At 44.8% G+C, this 17,075-nt stretch overlaps 1 protein-coding gene across 6 annotated transcripts in view; it reads left to right on the top strand.

Moving 5' to 3' along the window:
- The window catches only part of NDRG4 (NDRG family member 4), an 885,840-nt gene that overhangs the window by 361,622 nt on the left and 507,143 nt on the right, over positions 1–17,075 (top strand). The gene's annotated exons all lie outside the window — the stretch shown is intronic.

Genomic DNA, 17,075 nt, shown 5'->3' with positions numbered 1-17,075 from the left:
TAAGTATGGCTTCATCATCTTCCATGGCCTTGGAAGAAGCATCTCTTGCTGATACGGTTGATAGGAAAATCAAGTCTGCATTAAAAAGTGTATATTCTGCTGCATATTTTCAATTTGAGTATGAACATAAGCGACTTATGTCTCCAAGCCCTACATAAAGACAATCAAACTCTATTTAACTGTTTATAAGCAAAGTCAGATACTTCTGGAATCCCATTTAAGATGGAATTGTTAGCACAATTTCTATTTGATACCTCCCTCGATGCTTTATGGTCATCAGCAACAGCTGCCAGGGCTTTGATTGGGGTAGGAGACAGCGTGGTGAAAGTTTTGGAAGCTGTAATCCTCTCAGCTAGAACTTCTTACTCATCTGCTTTTCAAGGACCAATACTATTTAGATCAGAGCTCAATGAGTTCGTGCACAAATCAGCTAAGGAAAAGAAAGTGCTCCAACTTTTCAAAGTTGCATCCGGGAGTAGATCTTCAACACAAAAAAGAACTTCTCAGGACACTAAACATCCCTTTAGAGGCCGGGGGCCACCTTGTCAGATAAGTCCCAACCTCAATCCATTGCTCTATACCAGCCTCAAAAGCAGTGATTACACATTGGCACAAGTGGGGGGAAGGATTGCAAAATTCTTCCGCAATGGAAAACTCTCATTGCGGACAAATAGGTTCTTCCAATTGTAAAGAATGACTACGACATATAAATCCTGTCTCCTCCTCCAGTTCTTGTTTATGTCATCCACAGCCTCCAACTATAGAACAGAAGTTATGCAGCTTTAGTCGGGGTCCAGAATCTGCTTTGAAAAGGATCAGGAATCGAAATGAGGACTTGGTTTCTATTCCAGAATCTTTTATGTTCCAAAAGCAGAAGGGACATTCCGACCGGTTCTAGATCTAAATCACATTTCTTCTTTGTACGTCCTTCAAAATGGTAACTGTGTGCAGTCAATTATTGCGCTGAATAGTCAAGGCGATTTCCTAGTAACTTTAGACCTACAATACACATATTTTAAAGTGCCAATTCACAAGAACAGTTAGCAATACCAGAGATTTCCTCTTAAGGGCCAACACTACCAATTCTAAGCTATGTCATTTGGACTGTCAACTTCTCGGGTATTTGCCAAGATATTGGCTCCTTTAGTAGCAGCCTTGATTTTACCTTGGATTCAGATTGTACCATATCTTGATGATTCTCTGGTTATTCTTTTTTAAGGCAAAACAAAGTCTGCAAATGTCTACAATGAGTGGGGGTTGATATCAATATGAAGAAGCCCGATCTGCTCCTCAAACTGTGGTAGTAATAGCTAACAACATAAAACAGTTCTTGTATCCAATTTGCTGGTGTTATTACCCCTTGAACAATGTGTTACAAGGACAGTTAACACATGTTCCAAACTGGTTGTAACTGACTGTGCAAAAACGGAAGCAAATGCATTTTTCAACCAGCTCCTGCTGGGAGCATGTGTTAGAATGGGTGCAAACCCAATTGCACGCGTTCTACACAAACTTATACAAACTGGGTTGGAAAATTCCCAAATATCTCGAAATTGACGAGGGTGCCCTTCTGTAAAACAACTGAGATTAAGTTTTGCTTTGTAGTCAAGTATTGTACTAGATTTACTGCACAATTCCATTAGACTTTACCCAAAGGACCACACTGATGCCATGAATTGCCATCCACAGTACGCATGGCACTGAGTCACTGCCTCCAGACACATGTGCCGTCTTACACAGAGTGTAAGGAGATGTGTGTGCGCAGAGCTGAAATGCTAGGAGGACTACACTGAAGGAGACCACTCACTCCCCACTACATTTTCTTTTCTTTCAGTGGCGTGGCACAACTTAAGGACTCTCTGCCACCTAATCTCTTCCTGCCCACTACGATTACCATCTCGTGCCATGTCACTATTGTTTGCCATCCTGGCACTATTTCCTGCAGCATTGTCTTCAATGAATCAAAGATTTTTTTTATTTTCGTTCACTATAGATCATAAAAGTACACCATAGAACAAGCACAAACATGAATATAAATTAAACATAAAACATTAAAAATACTCATTCACCGTCCGTCACAATGACAGCACAGTAAAGCGATAAAAATTGCATCATTAGTGGAACCGAAAAAATTTATCATAAAATACTATATAAAAAAAACCAATATACACATAAAATAGCAGCATTGTCTTCACGAGTGTCCGTGGCACTGGCAGCCATCCAAGGCCACAACTAACAGAATGCATTAGCTTGTCAGGTGGAAGAGCAGTACTGGAAACACATGCTGTGTCAGCAAGAATCGAGGTAATGACCCAATCCACCACACTGCAGCAGCATATGACGTCACTAAGAGCACCCCCAGAATCATGATTTTTTGGAGCCACAACTGCGATTTTACTTTGCCATTTACGGACTCCTGTGTCTCATATCCACAGTCTACCCCCTCTTTGGCCGTTTGTGTAGTGGAGCCTTAAGGCAGCTGCGTGCACACTCCCAAAGCAGAAGAAAGGAAACACAGCTCAGTTGGGAATGAAATGCCGTTCAGAATTCTATCTGCAATGTCACAGTCACTAGAAACACATTTCAAGACCAAAGAGCATAACATTGTATGTTTGTTAGGAATCTCTAGCCCTATAGGATGTCATCATTCCATCATGTGCCAGGCACTGTAATGAGCCTTTATCTGGTGCAATTCCTGGTCAGGATGACGAATACGCTGTGTTCAAGCACATGACACGTTATCCACGACAAACTGCCATGTATTCACCCGATGCCCCCTGAGTGTTAGGGTCTGTGGGACCTCCCACGATATCTGTTGATCAAGGGACTGTGCTTGGATGTTTCTTAACGACCTCTTCTCAGTGCTTAATTTGTGCGGTGGATTCCAGTGCTCAGCACCGACACTTATTTCACAGGGCCGGCACTATAAATTTCTTCACTTGCGGTCGGATTGCCTGATAACTGTTCAAAACAAAAATAATTAGCTGGGTGACTGCCTGGGGTTGGCGGAGTAGAATTACTGTTTCATCTTGTGTGATTGGGAGATCAGAGTAGTCCTAAAGTGGAGCAAAGGAGCCATAATATTGATGACTGGTCTGGTCAGAAAGAAAAAACATGTTTCCCAAAATGAAGGCCTATGATATGCCATCTGACTGAGTTGAACACGACTGTGCCTTCTAGGGAGAAACGAAAAGTGAACACTAGTGTACAGGACTGGCAGTCTGGCAGCTTACAGAACGGTTGTAAGCCTCGCTGATATTCGATAACAGAGTTATAAAGTACACCCTCGCAGCCCACATTGTGTGTGGGTTGGGGGCCAGGGGCAAGCCCTGTAATCCTGAAGGGCCCCCTTTGAGTTGTGTGTGTAGTTGTGGCATGGCTGTCTTACACTGTCTTTTTCACTGACAGTGCTGTGTGCAGTAGACTAGTAGAGCCAAGCTGCTGACAGGTGAAAGTAACAAGCATTGGCATAGCCAATAGGTCTCGCCTTTGGGACCTTGTAAGTGTTTAGCCATACAGCACATTATCACCCACCGGGCAGATTTCTGTAATGAAACTAGTACTTATGTAAAGTGCTTTGATACATTCATTCGCACTACATAATCCAAAAAATAAAAAGGAATGAAAGAAGAAGTGCTTACAGATTTCTGAGGTGACAAAACCATTAGGTTATAGGATCCGATATTCGTGTGTGGCAAATGTATCATCACAACAAATCGACATCCTAACACTTGACACTTTAAACTGAAAATGAAAAATACGTGTCAGCAAAGACAGAATCATAACAAAGCGAAGTATGCAATTGGCAACGCCTGAAAGGGAGGAACATAAAAAATAACAAAACGGGCTCCAAATCCGCACGAGTCCGGCCCAACCTTCGCACTGTTCGTAAACATGTTGCACGTATTAATGTATGTATATTCTCATCATTCTGTATATCGTTTTGAAATTGGCAGTTCAGTTTATACTCCTTTCTATGGAAAGAAACACTATTTTGGGACAAATACTCGTTCTAAACAGTTTCTACACAAAAGTTGTTATAAACTAAGGGGTGACTATTTGCATTCGAAGCATCTAAGAAGAGGGGAGCCACTAGCCAATCAGCAGTAAAGCGATTAACAACAACGTGGGAATAACACGTACCCTGTATCTAATTGGGTACAAGGGATTGGATTTTTAAAGGGATTATATATCAGGTATGCTTGAATCAAGTTTTAGAGGCGGTTTGGTGTAGTTTTTAGGCATAAAACGTTTTTGAAGGGATTAAACCTTAATTCAGACATTTTAACGTTTAATCGAGTTTAGACGGCAAATTACTCCATAAGAGGGGTATTTATACAACATTTAAGGGTACGCGTATCCTAGATGATGCGTTACACAAAATCAAAAAATAGTATGTGTGATGGGAGACCGCTTACATTTCAGGGGTAACAGAGCTCCACATATTCCAAATAATGCGAGAGTATCACGTATACAATTATACATTCTGACGGAGTGACGCGTTAATAGGATTCGAAATAATTTGCCTTTGACAATGCAGACTAGACTAGTTCACAGAGCGGGAACTGTACTGGAAAGTTACAACACCTTCGAACAGCAATCACCCCACTGCGATCCAATAACTGTACAAACACGCCGCGCTCAAGGTCCCCCGGGGGCACTTTAAAAATGGCGAAGAAAAGAAACGAACTGAGCTGCTTAACTTTGCAGCGAGTGTAGCCAGGGCTCTAAGTTTCTACCAAGGGTTCATAATGCATGTAACAAACCCGGCCGTCCTGTAAACACGGCTTCTGTGTGTGGGGAGGGGTGGGGGTCACCCGCCCTGAGAGAGCATGTGTGTGTGTAGCACCCAGATGTGCAACAGCCGGGCACGCTGCCGGCCCATTCCTGCTCTTTGCCGGGGCCGGATGGTTGCGGAGAGTTGTTTGTAACATAACGTAGACACCGGATGTTCGTGCAGGTCGGGGCCTGGCACAAGACGGGTATATCTGATACAGCCACAGGGTGGAACGATGAAGGCTCGGGTGTGTAGTAGTGTTGGACGGAGGTGTTCGCTGCGCGCGTGCGCTTGGGAGAGCAGTCTTCTCATTTTCAAGCACTGCACTCGTGCTTGTGACGCACCGCTGCTCGCTCCCGCAAGGTGAATGCTGCCACAAACACGAGTGTGTGCTTCAAAATTAGCAGAGCGACGGCTAAAGGCCCTCCTATGTAGCGCATGCGTGCTGTGTAGGCGAGACCTAAAAAACAGAAAAAGCATATTAAACAAAATGGGTGGATGCCCCTTAAACGACTGAATAGAACCGTCCTGTCACTGTGCTCATATTAAGAGTTAAGAGGATGGTCAGTCAGTTGCAGAGGAAACACCCCTTATTTACAATACCAGCCGACTGGGGACCATTTGTCACCCACCATCACCCGTTGGCTCTGCAAGGACCCATTTTCCTTGTTTGACCAGGGCCACTGGAATCCATGCCATGCCTCTGGATGTGAACCGTTAAGTAATATAAGTGCTTACTTTGAGCCGGTGGCTGAATGTGGGGACACCAGCACTTATTTTTGGGCACTGGCACTTATTGTTCCTATCACACTTTGACCCAAGACAAGAGAGAGAAAAACACAAAAGGGGAAGACGAAGAAAAAGATGAAACAGTGACAAAGGGTGGAAGCAGAGATGTCAAACAACGTGCAGAAGTGAGAGAGAGGGGCACGGAGTGTCTGGTGGTGGGTTAAATGTGCATGAGGGGCGCTTAAGCCTACCCAGTCTTGGTCTCTGGCACCACAACATTCTGCAGTTCTGGTGGCTACTTAAGAGGAAAACTTTCAGCCCCCACACTTAATATTTTACAAATTAAGCACTGCCTAATCTGCCCCTCAGCTCAGGATGTGCTACAGGAGGGAGGCCAGAACTGCAAGCCCCAGAACGCCCTGAAGTACTTATGAGGCGGGGAGGCCTGAACCTTTCCAGCGAGGAGTGCTTCTTCAGGTGACAACGGCCACTATAAAGAACATGGGTTTTAAGTTGAGATGGGGTCCCATAACAGTGAGAGTGGAGCTGTACAGCCGGGGACTGCTAAGGCCCCTGCCGGCTTCCTATCTTCAGTTGGAGAGGATGTGGTGTAACAGCCAGAGCTGCCGACTTTGGCGCTGGGGAACCAGGTTCGAGTCTTACTGTCAGCTAAACATCCTGTGACTCTGGGAAAATTGCTTATTCTCCCATACCTTCCAAAAATGAATGTGTTCTTGTGTAACAAAACTGGCGCTCATGTAAAGGCTCCAATATCTTTGGGTCGAGTTCGCGCTATATAAAAAACTGCAACAAAAAAAACTGTGTGATCTCCCTGAGTGTTGATAAGCTTATCAGCCAGTGTTTGGTGTTCCGTGCATTGAAACAGGTGGCCACCGCTGAAAACCACAAATGACATTTCAGGGCCTAAAAACACTGATGTGGCAACATGGAACATTTGTCTTAAAATACGCTTTACAGCCCACTGGGAGTAACACAACGCAACTGCATAACTCACTGCCTAGTTAGCTCAGTAGGTTGAGAGCCTGCTGCAGCGAACTCTACGCAATGTGCAAGGCCAGGGTTTCGATAAACCGTAAAGTTAGCTCTGGCAGTTAACACATAAACGCATGGCAGGAGTGCCGAGAGGTGCAGGCCCTCTCCCCTTCAAATGAAAGGGGTACTCAGTCCCGGACCGGACCGCACCTACCCATCGATATTCTGGCTTCGACATTGCTGGCCTGCTAGAACCAGAAGAAAGACAGTGGAACCCTCACAGTGTCAGCACCTAACCATTAATTAACTCCTAAATCTTTAACCCTTATACATTTGATCAAGGGTGTGTGTGCACACAGAAGCAGTGCCCACTGTTACAGTACTAATTCCAACGGAACTATGACAAATAAACCCAAAGCAATGGTGCACCAGTCCGTATCATACAGATCAATTTAGAACATTAGTATAGTCCAGATCCAATCAGTGAGTAAGCCAAAAGTTTCATTAACACATCTTGGCCTACTCCCTTACCTTGCTCGAGTGTGAGGGTGAGTTGTGTATGGGCTACGAGGCTGCTTGGAGTTGCACTCATTTGTCAGTGCGCGTCTTTTATTTTATGTTTATTTCTAAATCATTACTGCTTCCTAGCTGGCTTTTGCTTTGGAATTTAGGCTAGACAATTTATCTTTTTGTACTTAGGTGTCTTTCAGTGAAGATGTGGCTTATTGAAATAGTTGTGAAAATATTTGTTGTTTGCAAGATTTGAAAAGCATTTGTGTCCAGATGATGGACAGCGTTAGGGGTATTGAGAAGTCACTTCGGGTAGAGTTTCCGTTACAATTCAAGACCACACAGAGCACTCAGCAGGTATTTTTTTGAGAGTTCACCCCCGCAACAGAAATTCAGAAATGGCTTCCACTAAGGAACTCCTGGCAAGCAAGTACGGCTGAGAAGGTCTAAGGGTCTGTAACCCACTGATTGAGGATTCATCCAGCATGAAGCACGCTCGCTGAACCCACAGGAACATGCCAGCGCCACCATCAGCGCTCAGTTTGTGCCACGTTGCAGATGGTTGGCACAAGTAATCTTTTTTGGTCACCAGAATTTATTTAATCATAAGACTTTGGCGCAGAACAAGTGATCGGAAAGCAGAAAAGGGAGAAGGGCGGAGGAGGAAGTGGGGATGCAAAAGAACCTGAGACAGTGAGACAAAAAGACAGCGAGGGGTTGGTGGTGGAAGAAAGGGTAATGCGATGAAGCAAGACTAGGCCGGCTTTGTATTTGGCGTCCCTGGTGTTTGGCAGTGCAGTGGGGGACTCTCTTAGCTCCTGTAGTTATATAGATGCATTTATTCTTTTTTAAATTAGGAACTGACCATGCTGATTCTGAATAAGCTTACCTCACTGGTACTTCCCACTTGGCCAGTGCCCAAGCTTATGTCTGCTAAGATGTCTGAAATACTGTCCCTCGGTTATTACTGTAGTATCGAGGGCAGAACATCTTCTTACACAAATGCCTGGATTTAAACTGGCCCATGGTGCCCAGCCAGTACTTGTCATCTGGGAGGAAGTGCTTTTCCTAGGCTGTCTCTGAGGGTTGGCCAGTGCTGGGCGCTGCCTGCTTCCCACAGGGAGGATTATAAGGCTGCCCCGGAGAGGCTGTGAATGTGTGCTGGGTCAATGGAACCGCCCTCGAGTGGATTAAACCCTTCCTTTAAAATGTGTTCAGTACACTAAGCTGGCAGGCTTGGCCGTCAAGTAGTCTGAACGGCGGAGCCCCATATGGCACTGATGCCCCCCACCCCCGCTTCACCCCCCTTTTCAACATCTATATGCATTTGCTGACTTAGGTTTTGCGCATCGCAGCGTGTATTTCCAGATGTGTGCCGATGACAGCTGGCAGGACCGCCAGTGAGGGGCGGGGCTCTCTTACCTCAGCTGCTCAGGTCTCGGGCTACCTTCTTGTTGCGTACACAGGGGCGGATGCAGACACAGGGGCGGATGCAGGCCCATGGGCTTGCCACTTATGCCTTTTCTAAGGCAGATGTATAGGTAGCTTGTCCCATTTATCTAAAGTTGCCCTCGATCCCCTCTCCAGGGATCCTGCTCCCCCTATATTTATGACTTTAGGGGGCCATCCTGGATACATCCTCTGTTTCAGAGCACAAGGGGTAACATATCAATGTTGTGCAGCACACTGCTTGCCAGTTTTGTCTAGGTGCTCTCTCGAATAAATGTTAATATTTTACAATAAAATAAATATGTGTATTTTAAATAAACATTTAGCTTCCTCAACATATCATACAATTCATATACTAATAGAAGTACAGACATTATCAAGATCCTGAAAATATTAACATGTGCATAAACAGGCAATGGGAAGGGGCTGTGTGGAGGCGAGGCCCGATGTGCCTTATTACTTGGTACTTTTTTTAAGCACTACATAGGCTTTTGCAGTAGCTACATTGTACTAGACTTACAAACAGTAGGAACGGACTCTTTAAGGGACACAGTGATCGACACCCCTGTGATGAGAAAGGGTTCCATGATGGGCACAGTAAGTGGGTCGCAGCCATACCTCCATGGAAAGGGGTTCTTTAATGCACATAGAGTGAAGCACTCCCAGTGGGAAGGGCTGCCATGATTTGATACCCTGGCCCACACCCAGTGGGAGTAGGGTCTGTAATGGGGACAATGGGCGGAGCATGTGCCCCTGGAAGAAGTTCTTTATTAATACAGTGAGATATTGATCTCCTGTGAAAGGGTCCAATAACTCATGCTTGTGAAGGGACATAATAGATGCATCGACTGAAACCACAACCAAGGTTCTGGCACTGGCCCATGACATGGGAGAGGGCAGATGGATTGGGGTCTTCGGTCCTGATGACAGGTGAGCGTCGCAGCGGTACCTGCTGTGAAATGCGTTGAGGCCTCTGAATCCATCATATGTCAGCGGCAGCATGGCATGGTTTGTTAGAGCCCCCATCAAGGCACAGGCTGTGAGCAAGGTGGTGGTTCTGGGGTGTGAGTATTATGCCAGGTGATGCTGCTGCAGCTGTGTAGGTCACGTACTCCTTACCCCGGGATACCCATGAGAAGACACTTGCGATTTGGACCCAGAGAATGGGGTGGGAGCAGCCAATGGAAATGATCCGTGCCCCCGGCTCCTGGTTCTAACGCTCAAGGTCTCCAGCTTTTCGTCTGGTTCTCAGATAATGCAAGTTTAATTTGTTCTTTAGCCCTTTTTCGTCATTTATTGGTATTTTGGTTGTCACATGCTCTATTGCTGCCAGCTAATCTTATAGTTGATAATCATTTAAAATCCGATCTGAATATACGTCAGGTTGTTGGTGCTATTAATACCAGTGCAGTGAACAAGGCATGAAAGTGAAATGCTTTATTCTTTGGGAATATATAATTAAGTGCACAGAATACTTAATTGCATACATGTCACACAGTTTTATATAGTGCCTCTGTTTTATATAGTGTGCTCCGTTTCTAATGGCTTCTGAAGCATTTGGATGTCTTTGGTGTGTGATTCATTGGAGCTTTATCCCAATCAGGGCAGTACATTCTCCACTGACCAATGCAGTGATTTGAAGGTCACAAGTACAACCTTGGTAAGGCAGACTAAGGGCCTGATTACGAGTTTGGTGGTCTTGTAGCGGGCTGCCACGTCAGCGCCCCTCTGCAAGGCTGCCAAATCCTGGCCGGGCGGTCCTGCATAGGTGTGCCTTAGACATACACTGCCGTGAAACTGCCCAGCCTGTACCTGCATGGAAATAAGTTCCCTGCAGGAACAGGGGGTGGAAAAATACAGGGGAGGCACAACATGTGCCCCCCTGCATGCACCCCCATGTACTGAGGCGACCAGGGGCCTTGTTAGGGCCCCCTGAGATTCCTCACCTCCACCTTTTTCATGGCATGCTCACCCCATGAAAAGTAGGGCAGTGAGGAAACTTGTAATATGCTTGGCAGTGCCACAGCGGCACCACCAGCATATTGCAGCCACAGACCGCTGCGCCACTGCATCGGGATCCATGATCCCCAGCAGTTGCGGTGGTCCTGTGGTGGTCCCACTGCCGCACTTGTAATATGGAGGTTGGACCGCCAGTGCAGCGGTGCTTGGATCGCCACCGTGGCTACGGTGGTCCTATGGGCTACCATAGTCACATTCAACCCCTTAGTTTTTTCAGTGGATTTCTAAAGTTTTTTAATGTAAAGTAAGATATTCATTGCCATTCGCAGTGTGGTGTTGGGCGCAGGGTCTGGGTGTGGGCAGGCCCTGCGCCCTATGCCCCGCCGGTGCCCATTCCCCCCCCCGCTCCGGTGAGCACAGCCTTTGGCCATGCATGGTGTGTGGTTGGGCACAGGGCCTGACCTGAGGTCAAGTCCTGCGCCCAACCCTACCTCCGCGGATGCCCTACCACCTGCTGTGCCTGGCCATAGGCTGTGAATTTTGTGTGGTTAGACATGCACAGTTGACTATGAGGTAACAATATAAAGGGTATAATTTTATATAAGGCAGACCTACTGACAATATAAAAAGAGGGCCTATTGGATTTATCGAGGGGTCAGCACATCTACATTTATAAGGCAGATCTCTTGGTCTTTTGCCATAAAGTCACCAATAACCATAATCAAAGGTATATATTTTTTTATAGATACACACATTGCAATTTATTATAAAAGTGATGATCATAAAATATAAAGCCTTTTTACAGAAAACATTAACGTGTCTTCAAGTCTTTCTTTTTAACATTTTTCAGGCCACAAAGTGCAGGCATAGAACTAACCACAAGAGGTCCCAACACTCCAGCTGAAAAACTTCCAGCTCCAGCCCAGAGTTCCTTTAAAAAATATGGTAAACTCTCCTGTGGTCATGTATTCAGTGACCCAGGAGACATACTGTGTTTTCTTGTTAGTGTTGCTCGAGGGCTCCTGCACTTCCTGCCACCCTCCACAACCTTAAAACAATACATGGTGAATCTCATCAAAGGACTGGACGAGAGACACTCCAAAGCCTGATTGTCTCGGAGAATAAAACACCTAGCACTGGCCCACATGGGGAATTTCGTTCATGTGGTCTTCAGCTTATGCTGGACAACATACAATTTGTAGGAAGAAGACTGAGATAGGGTGATGAAAGTCTTTACCCCTGATGAAGTCCTCTTGCAAGCATAAAACGCTTAGGCCGGCGTGGAAATTAATGTTTCGGAAATAAAAAAAAATCTGTCGGATTCAACATTACTGCGCCGGGGTATTAATGGACTTTGGAAAGAATCATCCACTTTGATGAACTGTGTTAAATATTAGATATAATGAACTAACAGTTACTTATGTGACATGCTATGCTAAAGACTGAGTTATAAATGCTCAGGGTTTATGAGCAGTAGGACCATAAGAGATAAAATGCTACTCCCTTTCTTTGACTGTTTAACTACCATCGCTTGTGTAGTCTTGTAGGGCCATTACTGCTCTTTTTGGAGGCCTCTGAATACATGGTAGTCCTGGCACCACCGGGATCCGAAATATATATCTTTTTTAAGTCTTTGCATCCCATTATGGAGCGCTCCCGAGATGGAGCAGTGAACTCTGCTCATTACACATTGATTTTTTTTTTTTTATGTGGGGAAGGGGTCCTGGGACCAACATTTATTTTTGGGGATGAGGCATGCTATCCCTAACCCAATCTTTGAATAGGCTCAGAAACCCCATCTCGCAGGGCCAATTTTTTTTTTTTTTAAAGGGGGTGAGGAAAGGCCCCCAGCCCGGAGCCTTCTAAAAGCCTTGGGAACCCTACCCCTGGGGCTGATTTATTTTTTGTTTAAAGAGAAGGGTGGTGTGGCCCCCCTCCCTGAGCCACTTACGGACCCTGGGCTGATTTTTCTTTTTTGGGGCTGGAACGTTAGGCCCCCCCCCCACCCGACCCATCCAGTGGGTCCCTGCCCATCCACCAGGAATGATGGCAGCAGTGTCCTGGAGAACCATGACCCCCTGGACACTGCAGTTCCTTGCTTGCATGTGCGTGGGAAGAGAGAACTTAAACTCCCTGCCCGCACTCTTGTAGGCAGAGTACGTAGGTTTTCTCCCGCCCAGCGGGAGCAGAGAAAAACTGCTCCCGCTAGGAGCGAGCAAACAGATGAAGCTGGCTTCTGCTGCACCATGAAGTGTGCAGGCTGGGGATCCGCAGCGGTCCTGGAGCTACCCCTGTTGCCCCATGGTCAGCTATTGCTGATGGTGCCCTGGGTGGGCACTGGAATACACACAGCAATATTTCAACGTTTTGCAACCTCGGTCTACGGAGTTCCAGGGGCCTCTAAAAGGCTCAGGGAGGTTGGCAGTGTGTCTCATCCATGACATGAGTGATGTAATGTGTGAGGTCATAAGCAGTGCATGGTGAGGGAGCAAGTTATAGGTAGCTGTGCCAACTATAACTTGTGAATTTCTGTGTTTTTTTCCGTTCAAAATATTAATGTTTTCATTGACACATTCACATAACTATAATGTTACTTTAACCTTTGTTTTTTCAGTGAATTTCTAAGTTTTTTTTTAAACAAAAACAGATCATTTTATCACACCTAACTATAATGTTACTTTAACCTTTGTCTTTTTCAGTGATATATATATATATATATATATATATATATATATATATATATATATATATATATATATATATATATATATATATATATATATATATATATATATCTCAAGCAAAGGCTCCATTTTACCAGGGGCCCCCGACCCTGCAGGGCGAGCTCTGTTGTCAGGAATGGAGATCCTGGAGGAATTTGCAACAGCAAGAAGAAGTGCAGCGCCACAACACGACTTACTTCCAAAAAAGACTTTATTCGTCTGTGCAGCATTTGTACTCAGTGTCCTTACGCGTTTCGGCGGGAAATCGCCTTGATCACAGGTGAGTAGAGTAGAGTATAAGCCAAGTGGTCACATGGCCTGTGCTACCAACTACGGGCCAATATATATATATATATATCTTTCCACAATGTGATCCTTCGACCCTGCACGCTCATTAACGGGTGCTCTGCGTTGGGGCCGGATCCTGGCCCAAATTTTGTCAATTTTACCACAAAGGACGCGGCACTCAAGGCTTGGATTTTAGTTTAATTTAATCAGGATTAGGCACTCAGACCAACACGTTTCAGCCCTCTGTCAGGTACAGATAGGTTAGACACTAACCTCAGAAGCCGGATGCAGCAGGAGCGATGCAGGTAGCTCGGTCACCCTCTCCCCCTTGATGGAAGTACCCGAGAGCCGCCAAATAGTGCTCAACAGGCAACACCACCACAGGGGAAAGGGAACAGATAGGGAATATGAAGAACCCAGAAGGAAGTAGCTGCAGGACCCTCAGAAAGGCTGGTCTAGAGTTGAAACCGCACTCTAGTTGTGTGTCCCTCGTGTACCCTGGAAGAGAAGAACACAGCGCCTTGTAGTCTTGCTTGCTTATGCCAACACACAAATAGATGTGGAGCGGTGCCTGACAAACTGTAACACTTACGTAGCTACTGGCGAGGTCCTGCCATAGTGCAGCCCTAAGAGAAGTAATCGTATTCCCCCCTTGCAGGCACTTGGCGTCGTGGTTGCCCTCGAGGTGAATCACCTCGACGAAGTTCAGGGGAGAAGCAATCGCCTCCTTCAAAATTCGATAGCGTCGCTCTCTGAGCCTTTCAACCAGCTCCAAGCGCGCTGGTGCACAGGATGCGATTACACTCTCCGAGCCTTTTAGCCGGCTCCAAGCGTTCCGCGAAAACAATAGTGTTGGCCTGGTTGGGGTCCTCCCATGACTGCTCCAGGAGGCCCCTATCACCCTGCAGCCATGAAAACAGAAAGTGGAAAATGCCCAGCAAAGGTGTTGTGTGCTTTTTAGAGGCCACACCACTTATATCGGTGTGCCTCTGGCGGGAGTCCCTGTCCCACGGCAGTAAAAGGTTAAAAGGAAACAAACAAAGAATGCTCATAGAAGTTGTGACGCGCTTCAGGCAGGGTCCTTACCGAGAATCGCTCTGGCGTGGCTCCGTTTCCCAGCGCTGAGACCCAGGGGGCAGGGCGCTGCTCGTCCGGCGTCGAAGTTGTCAGGAAACTCTGAGGGCTTTACAGAGCGTCTCCTGTGCACTCCCAATGGAACCTCGGCAGGAACAAGGTATAGAACGCGCAGCGCGTTTAACGCGACTCACTGGGTAACTTGAGGTAAGATGCGTCCGTCTCGAAGTCCGAGCTGATCAGGATTGACAAGCACCTGAGGACAGGAAGGCGGGGCCTTTATAGCCCGAGTTCCAATCGAATACCGGGTCCTCTCCCAGGGAGTTGTGGGAGACGTAGTCCTGACCGGTGTAACTGCCGTTTGTGCAGTTACGTGGCATGGCCTGCGGGTGGCTATCTTCGGGGCGAAATATGATACCCTTTCACAGCTTTGTTCACGGTTAGTGAGTCATCTTTAGTTTCTACTATATATCCCATCTCTGCCTTAATGTGGCTTTATGGGAGTTGTAGTTTCACAAATAGTATACATATTTACAAAAACGAAAGAAATTGCATATTTCAGGCTATTTCTAATCTCTTGATATATAGACATTAGCCTTATGGTTATTCATGCGGCATTTGTAATGTCATAGAGTTAATGGTGCAGTACCTATATCATTTCATGTTTTTAATGGTAGTTTATATGTGCTCAATCATTTTGTTTTTCCGGTTAGTAGTATAGTACCCATGTTAACCAATATGGAAACAATTTCAATGCAGATAAAGTCTTTACATTAGTCATACTGACTTATCTTTGAGAAGTACCGATGTTACTTGCAAATTGGCACATTCTGCATATTTACATTTTGTACACTTTTTATACAATTTTACAATCTTGATGGATGTAGTACCCAAAAGGTTGTTAGAACATTAAATATAATGTCCATGTAGTTCTTCAACCAGTTATTTTGTGACTGAGTCAAACACGATTGTATTCCTTTTCGTTATTTTCTTTTAGACCAGCTCTTTCCTTCAATCCAGATGTACATAAAGTTCCTCATCGTTGTTTATTCCTCCCGGTATTTTTGTTTTAAGTCTGATGATGAACCCTGATTCAATTTGTCGAAGTTTTTTCATCCTATCGCCACTACGTTCTTCTTTTGGTATCATATGAATCCCATAATAGGTCATAGCTCTCCAGTCGCTTTTCTGGCAAGATGCCTTTTGGTTAGCTGTAGCGTATGACATATCTTTATTTTTTACAGCCCGGATGTGTTCAAGGATTGGTTTTTTTAACATGCATACAGTACTTCCAACATATTGCATCCCGCAATTGCATTCAATTATGTATACCACATGAGTCGAAGTACATAAGAATTTTTGTTTAATCCTGATGGTTTTTCCATTCGGTTCATTAATGGAGCTCTTATTTTTCCCAATTTTGCAGGCTTTGCAGGTACTGCATCTTTTGAATCCTTTCTTTTGACTACTTTGCCAATTTTTATGTTCGGCTGCTTTGAAGTGGCTTGAGACTAGTGCATCTTTGAGAGAGTTTGTTTTTCTATAAGTTATCATCAGTCTTTCTCCCAACATTTTTCCAATGTCTGGATCCCCAGATATTAGATGCCAGTATTTTTTAATTTTGGCCGCTATTAAGCCACTCTCTTTGCTGTATGTTGTTACAAAACGTGGAGGGCCATGTTCTTGTCGTTTGACATTTTTTGATATCAGTGTTTCGGCTCTTGATTTTCTATCAATTCTCTTCTTACTTTTCCGTAAAGTTCTTTCATTGTAACCTCTTGCTCTTAATCTATTCATGGATTCTTTAATTTTTTCTTCTGCATCTGTTTTTTATGAGAAATTTTGCTTCATGCGGGTAAACTCTCCGTATGGAATACTTGCTAACAGAGATTTCGGATGGAAACTCGTCCCATCCAATATGCTGTTTGTGGAGGTCTTTTTGCGGAACAGAGTGGAATGAATTTGATAATCTTCAATGTAGACTTTGATGTCTAAGAAATCTATTTCCTTCTTGCTTGAGGTACATGTAAATGCAAGGCCAATATTATTATTCCATAGTTTGGAATAATACTGGTTGAAATTCTGTGATGTTCCATTCCATATTAGAAAAAGATCGTCTATGTACCGGACAAATATATTATCTTGTCTAGGTCCCCTTGGTTCACTGAATTCCAGGCAATTGTTCTTTACCACCAACCCATGGTTATATTAGCATATTTAGGCGAAAAAGAGATACCCATGACGGTGCCACATTGTTGTTTAAAAAGTTGTTTATTAAAAAGAAAGACATTATTTGTGAGACACATTTCAATCATGTGGAGAAGCATTCGAGTGTGTTGTAATTCGTTGATGTTCCTTTGTTTAAAAAAATATCCACATGCTTCTAATTCCACTTCGTGCCTGATTGAAGTGTACAAAGATACTACATCGATGGTAATCAACAAATATTCCTGACTTCAGGTAATTCCATTAAGGATGCAAAGAAAATCCCCTGTATCTTTGATGTATGAGCTAATATTCTTGGCGATAGGTGCCAAGAATTTATCTACATACTGTGAGACATTCTCATAGAG

This window comes from Triturus cristatus, chromosome 12 (assembly GCF_964204655.1).
Source record: "Triturus cristatus chromosome 12, aTriCri1.1, whole genome shotgun sequence".
In the NCBI taxonomy this organism is placed as follows: domain Eukaryota; kingdom Metazoa; phylum Chordata; class Amphibia; order Caudata; family Salamandridae; genus Triturus; species Triturus cristatus.
This window is presented reverse-complemented; position numbering and strand designations above follow the sequence as displayed.